General features: G+C 41.8%; 2 non-coding genes across 2 annotated transcripts; both read right to left on the reverse strand.

Moving 5' to 3' along the window:
- Positions 1-72, reverse strand: Trnaq-uug (transfer RNA glutamine (anticodon UUG)). The gene has a single exon. It is a non-coding gene; the product is annotated as a tRNA-Gln (tRNA).
- A 2,446-nt stretch (positions 73-2,518) lies between these two features.
- On the reverse strand, positions 2,519-2,590 carry Trnaq-cug (transfer RNA glutamine (anticodon CUG)). Its single transcript has one exon. It is a non-coding gene; the product is annotated as a tRNA-Gln (tRNA).
- Between the last annotated feature and the right edge of the window lie 4,846 nt (positions 2,591-7,436).

Consider the following 7,436-nt stretch of genomic DNA (forward strand, 5'->3'; position numbering starts at 1 on the left):
AGGTTCCACCGAGATTTGAACTCGGATCGCTGGATTCAAAGTCCAGAGTGCTAACCATTACACCATGGAACCGTTATACTAATCGCGGGAAACATATTTATTGCATTCCTAGCAAGATAAGTACGATACAGTCATTATAGCTTGTTTTTATCTTCAAGTACCTAGCCGCGGTAAAACTGTCACAGGGGCAAAGTGCGAAACACGTGCTCCCGATAATGCAGCAAATAAAGTTTTGAAATACGGAATAAAGCGACTTATTTCAGAGTTTTGTTTGTACAACCTTTTTTTTTATCATTGGGTATTAACATACAGTTACAGGGGCGAGTCAGGGACGAGCGCATTCTGCCAACTGACTGCAGGGTTCAGGATGAAGGGCGGAGGTGATCAGGCATGAACTGCAACAAGGAACTGTCTCAGCACTGTCAGGAGGGATGCACTGAGTGGCACCTGGAGTGATGCCTGGAGTGATACCTAGAGTGGCGCACGGAGTGGTTCCTGGAGTGATACCTAGAGTGGCGCACGGAGTGGTGCCTGGAGTGGCGCACGGAGTGGTTCCGGGGAGAAACCATGCCTAACAGAAACATGATGGCCGGACAGGAAGCGAGCCTGGCTTCTCCCGAATGTGAGTCCAGCGTGTTACCACTGCGGCAGCTCGCTCTGTGCACAGTGGGCCTATCAGACGTGGATGCGTGGTCACTGCCAGTAGGTCTCCCCGGCTGACCCTGGTTGCTGACCTCTTCAGGGCTGGAACTGTCCACAGCGTGCAAGGGCTGAGCCGAGGAGGGCGTGGCATAGGTGGAGCATCGCCACTGAAAACAACTGCGCTGCTGAGAAATGCCAACATCCAAAAATTAAGTTTTAAATATAAATAAAACATAAATATTTCTTAAACACAATGACTTAAAAAAAATAATTTTACAGACATTAGTTCCGAATTTATAGAATGGTGTCTTAATAGGGTGTCGTATTATGTATGATTATACTATGAATTTTTTTTACGATGTATTAAATTGTTAGAAATGAAATAAGCATGGCTGCCATGTGCTGCGTGCACGTTTTTTTAAAAATTGAAACTCAAGTTATGATTTTAAACACTCAATTTTTGTGGCTATGCAGTTATTTCAGTTTTTTTTTTTTTTTTAAAATATATAAAGCACTGTAACATAGTGTTTTGGTTGTTCCGTATTGGAAAATATATAATCTGTGCTGAGCTGTGCTGAGCTGTGCTGAGCTGTGCTGAGCCGAGCTGCACATGATCCTTACTCTTAGTCTCGCTGGTTCAAACCCAGCGGAGAATGGCCGGTCTTAAAGTGGGCGTATCCTCGAACATTCCTTAGGAGCTGCTATAGTGTTGGGACATGATGGTCCGCTGGAGTTTTCGTACAACTTTCCGTTTTATACCTTGTGTAATTTTCTATTGAATATTTTTTTATAGGGAGAACTCTTTAGCCAATTAGAAAATCTCTCTTGTGACGATCCTAATGACGTACAATGTGGTAACACTGCTCAGAGTGTTTGTAAATACCGATAAATATAACTCATTATGCGGACACAGTAACAACTACCAAAATTAATGAACGTTAGAAAGCGCATAGACGAATATTGCAGAGGCTGTGAAAGAAATATGTTATGAGTTATTCCTTGGTAATCCTCTCAGGATTGGCCAGGAGTTCTGGTGGGAGCTCCAATCAGAGCCGCACGAGACCTTCTATCGTGGCTAACAAGTTCAACAAGATTCTAACATTTCAGCTTCCAAACATTGCCCACACTAGGGCACAGGCTAGTTACAACTCCATAAAGGTTAACGGCCGAATATACCACCTCGCTCTCCTTTTATTAAATGCAAAGTGAATAGAGAAATCCTCAAAAGTCATACTTGCCCACGTATTTTTGAAGAGGTTACATTCAGGTATCGAGCAGTGTCGATCTAAGCATCCCCCACCATGTAATCACAAAGTTGTACATCGACGTAGATGATTGTTAGCAGCAGCAAAACTCCGGATACATCTTGCAATTGTGTACAATTATCGCAATTTGCTGTACCGCACGCAGCAAAAGTTAGAAGTACAACCGTACATAAGTCTTCTTTATCACATGCGAGTCACCAAACCAAGCTCATTAAACCATTTTCTGGTTTTAAATTCGTCTATGAACTTACAAACCGTGGGGGATGCTCAACCCTTGACAGAAGTGGTCTCTTGTATTTAAGTCGTGTGATGTATTGTTTCCGGATGGTCTGTAAGTACTCAGATTCTACCTCGCTACCTAAAAATTCGTTAAAGTCATGCTTAAGGTATGAATGTTTTCGGAAACATTTCAAAGAACAGAGCTTCATGATAAATTTTCCTCTCTAATTTCCTAATTCATTGTGATCACAGTTCACAAGAATTTTGGCTATCAATATTTAGACATAATGTATACTTTATATTATTTTAAAGACATTCTGTGTGTAACACTGAATCAACATTAGTTGGTTTTAATTTCATGAGGATCATATCAGCCAAAATTACAAAATTACAGGTTCCACCGAGATTTGAACTCGGATCGCTGGATTCAGAGTCCAGAGTGCTAACCATTACACCATGGAACCGTTGTACACATTTGACCATTAAAATATATTACAAGTTAGTAAGAGTGGCAAGGAAATTATCAGTAGTTATTATCTATAAGTACCAACGCTGTGATTCAATTGTCAGAGCTAACACAGGAGTTCTGGATCAATAAGACACAAAAAGTATGGATTGGACATATACACTGAAGGTTTTTGTACAAATTTGGGCTACGAAAATTCGTAAAAAAAGGAAGACATTCTCTCTATTCCAGTACCTTTGATGTGCATCGTATTTTTATCATTATTTTCATTTCAGCAGTGAAGCCAAAGGAGACGAAAACACAGATAAAAAATCAAAGATATTTAAGAAAGATTTTGCAGTGGCCTGGAGCAAGGTATCCCGGAGCAATTTTGAGGATAGGAAATCACGAAGACCAGTCAGGAATTTGAACCTGGATCCTTCGTTCCCGGTTTAACAATGTAAATGCCAGTATAACTGTCAGAAACATACCTCATATCGCAATTAATAGTTTATTGCCAGTAGAATAATTATCAGAAATATACATCATATCACATGCCGTTGTCGCGTTGTTGTGGTGTTAAAAACATCGATTTTCTTTGTATGTTTACATTTCGATGCTATAGCTAAGTGTTTTATATTTATTTACTATGCCAGTGGTATCATTCAGGTAATGCGTTAAAAAATGGTGTACAGTCTTAGTAAACACATTTTTATTCTAATGCAGTTTAAAGATGATTCCTTGCTGATGTGTTGTTTAAATAATCATTGTTTGATAAGACTCACGTTGTGATGTAATTTTTACTATTCTTACTGGCGAGTTACTTTCAAGCCGATAAACAATTTTGTAGTATTAGCCTTTATACAGCTACGGTTGTTTTTCCATCCAGAGTGACTTCAAGTTTATAAGAGACTTCCACCCCATAGACTAATGACTCCATCAGTGGGCTCATGTGACTGCTATAGCGAAACCTCCTTGATTGGAATATGTAATGTATGATATTTCAGCTTCCTATTTAACATAGTTAAAAATATAAACATCGCAATTTTCTGTTAGAGTGCGATATTGATAACATTAGCCTTATTTTTTCCAGAAGTCTATGGTCGTAATATATTTTTTTTAAAAATGTAATGTTTTAACTGGCGGCCACTAGATGTAGTTTAACTAAATTTTCAGCTTGCAATAATTTGTTTTAGAACTTTGCCACTTGCTGGAAAATCAGCGGTGTGTATTTGGCTTCGTAAACAGACAGTAACCGGAGAGGCGGAGGCACTGGAAAGTGCGCAGGGACCGAAACAGTCGAGAGAATGGTATGTATGTGTGTATATATTAGTTATATTCGCAGTTGTTTTGACAGAGATGTTGCGGGGTGTGGAGGGGGTGGGGAAGTCCCCGCGAAGGCGGAAAGGCGGGAAAACAGAGAACGCAGCGCGGGGGTAAGGGAGGAGGATGAAAGTCCGTGCGAGGGACGAGTGGGCGATGCAAGAGAGGACAAGGAGAGGACAAAGAGAGGCTGCAGCACCCCGACGCCCGGCGACACTTCATCAATCATCAGCAAGTCAAACGAGACAGATATGTACACATCCCGGGCTGACGAGACGCGAGCAGGCAGAAGACCCCATCGTGAGCACACAAAGGCGGCCCCCGTCTGTGAAGCCGGGAGAAGCACCTTTCCTTCCAAACATTGTCTCACGGAAACAAGGTCGCGTTCAAATTCGGCATTGAATTTTTTTTTTTTACTCCCATCGCGCCCAAAGAAGTTTCACGTCAAAAAAAAAGGGGGGTTGTCTGTAAAGTCGGTTTACGAACGATAATTTTACGTGATAACGTCATAAGAAAACATTGATGTTAATAATTGCATTCTTTATTTTTAAATTTTCAAATATTATTTACAGTTTTTGCAAATTTAATTTACATAATTCGTTTTAAATATAATCACGAACAATTAGTTAAAAAATCCCGCCTTAACCTGTTTGACATTAGTTCTAGAAGATTTTCTTTTCTCGCACGGTGGTTGGCCGGTTCTTGATGAACGTGACAATTTTTCGTGTGTGCAGCCGGCGTTCATCGATTTATGAGACATTATCACGTCAAAAAAATCGGAGGCAGCTATGGTGATGAGTCCACGGAAGCGTGTGGCGGTACGGGCAGTCAGCAGCTACCTCGCCGAGCAGTAGGTCCACAGTCTCGTGCTGCGAGCGCGGGGAGTCATCCTTAATGAGTCTCCGGCATATCGATTCCCCCCTCCACAGCTCCACCCCTACACCCCTCCACCACCCTCCGTCTCGGAGTTATTTTCTGCCGCTCGGCTAACGAAGTTTAAGCGACGGGAGGAGGCGAAAGACTGTCCCCTTCTGGGTAAACAAATTAGCTCTCGAGAGTTCGGCAACCCCTCCCCCCTCCCCCTTTTGTGATAACCCATTTTTGGAGAACCATCCATCTTGCGCGAAGAGCCCACGTCATGGTCTTGGGAAACAATAAACAGTTTTCCCCTCGAAGAATGGGGTTGTTCAGGGGGGAGGGGGGGAAGACAGAGACAAGAACTCCTCTGCGGCGATCAGAGCGAAAACACCGAACAGGTTGAACCAACGTCTGCGTGAAAGGCGTTCAAGTGTTTAAAACGCTCGTTCGAGTGAAAGTTCCGACAAGGTAAAGAGAAGGTGGTGACGTCACGGGAGCTTAAGGCGAAGTGGCGTAAACGCCCAGAGCATTATTGTTGGGAATACAACGACCAGGAAGAGAATGGCGTAACTTCACGTGTGTTAAGGGGCCCGCCTCGTCAGGGGTGTATGTGTGTTAGTTAGGTGGGATGATAAGCGTGATGCTCGATGGTATTTATAGCGCGGTATCGCCTCTAAGCGCACAGCTCTAAATTGACGCGCAGTCTTCTCGTCGTCACAGGATAACTGTGAAATTTTAGCGGTGACCGTAACATTATATGGTCGAGAAATGAAGATAAAAGTGTAATGCAAGTCCCTTAAGTGCTTTCAAGAATCTGTACTGGTGGTTTTACGCCTAAATATTACTCTGAAAACATGCATTTTGGCCATTTTAACTCTTCTAGAAATGCAGTTTAAAAACTTGATCCAAAATTAAAAGTACTTTTCGGGCCTCAGCGAACTCTTAAATGCTTTTCGTACGCAGACCCCACTCGGATATCTCGAAAAGTTTTGAAATCGCGTTGTTTTTCCTGAAGCTCTGAGCACCGTGTGTATGCCTGGGTGGGCGGGGGCCTTAACACTTGCACTTGCATGGCGACGCCGAACAGTTGTGCGTGGCTGCGGGTACGTCAAGTGCACGTTGCACACGTTATTGCGAAGTCTTCAGAAACTACTGGAAACTGAGTGTTCACGTGGATTTGAAAACACTTGAATCACGTGTAACCGGTTATCATACCATATTTCATCTATAAAGTTGGCAGCAGCCCGCTACTTGCGACGCCGTACTACATACAACCAGTACATGAAGTTAAGCTCCCAATGCGAGCGATGGCCAGGCACCTTATTTAAAAAAAAAATTGTTATGACTTTGGTTTTTAATATTTACTTTTGGGCTCTACGTCGTGTCAGACAATGAGGTCGCTAAACGGATACAGATCAGTGACATTAGTTGAGGAACCAGCGTTAGTCCGGGGTGATTGCGGGACACTACAAGGTAGGGGAAGGGGGGGGGGGGCAGACATCACTACAGCTGAGTCAGGCATCGAAGCCGAGGTCTCCAGAATGCAGCGGAGTTCGTTACCACTGCGTCGCCTCGCTCCATCTGCGCATTCGTTGCTTGAGAGTAAATTGCGTGACATACAACAGGTACGCTGCAGTTGAATAATGGAAAAGTATGTCCGTGAAAAAATGTCCCAGATATAAATTTTAATGGTATCGACTGTAACAGTTGCTGATATTTTGGTTCAAGGTCACAGTTATGAGAGTTACTCAACCAGTTTCCGATAAGCGCATGAGCGAGAACTGCTTGAAATGCCACTTATGGTAAAATACTGGCTCTCTTCCCAATTAGTAGATTATTATTTGGCAATAGGATTGAGCCCCTCCCTATTGGAATCTCTTTGCACGAGAGTGGTTGAACGTCGAAGTCCCTGGCCGTTGGATCGGTCGTAATGGTTGAGACGAGACGACAGAGCTCTTTATTCGCTGGCCTCCACGTTCACCTGACTAAACGCCATGCGATATTTTTTTCCTTTGGGGAATTATAAAAGATTGTGTCTACGTTCCGCCGCTACCTAATGAATGGTCAGAATTGAAGAAAATTATTGCTTCCATTAATCCGGACCTATTAACCAAAGTGATGAAAGAATTGGACTTTAGGATGGATTTGGGCCGTATAACTACATGTGTACATATTGAACATTGGTAAGAAAAACTAGGTTAGTTTACCTTTCAATTTGATGTATGGTTCGTTGTTAAATGTCTAAATGATATTCCAATTTGAGAATGTTGAAATATTTGCGCAAATTATTTAAGAGTTGTTAGTGTAGCAGAAACTACAGTTGTGCCTAACTTTCCAGTTCTTGTTCTGTTATAAACTGGAAGGAAGGAGTGAGTTTCTGTGCGAACTTATTGAGTTTGTGAAGATTATCCTCCTAAGTTCAGGTTTTAATTAAGTAAACTCATTTCCTCAAACGTATGGAGATACCAACGTTTTTACGAAGATTTCGGAACAATTTGTAGCCAATGCTTTTTTTTTAAATTTGATGCCATTTTTTTGAAGATAAGAATTTACTAAACAAGGTAATGTGAATAAAGTAAAAAAAAAAAAATCGAATTGCAAATTTCATAATCAAATAACTTTAACCTCATTGAGCTGATTCAAATTTAATAATTAACAGTATAAATTTCATCACGAAAAATCTT

This window comes from Bacillus rossius, chromosome 10 (assembly GCF_032445375.1).
Source record: "Bacillus rossius redtenbacheri isolate Brsri chromosome 10, Brsri_v3, whole genome shotgun sequence".
NCBI lineage: Eukaryota > Metazoa > Arthropoda > Insecta > Phasmatodea > Bacillidae > Bacillus > Bacillus rossius.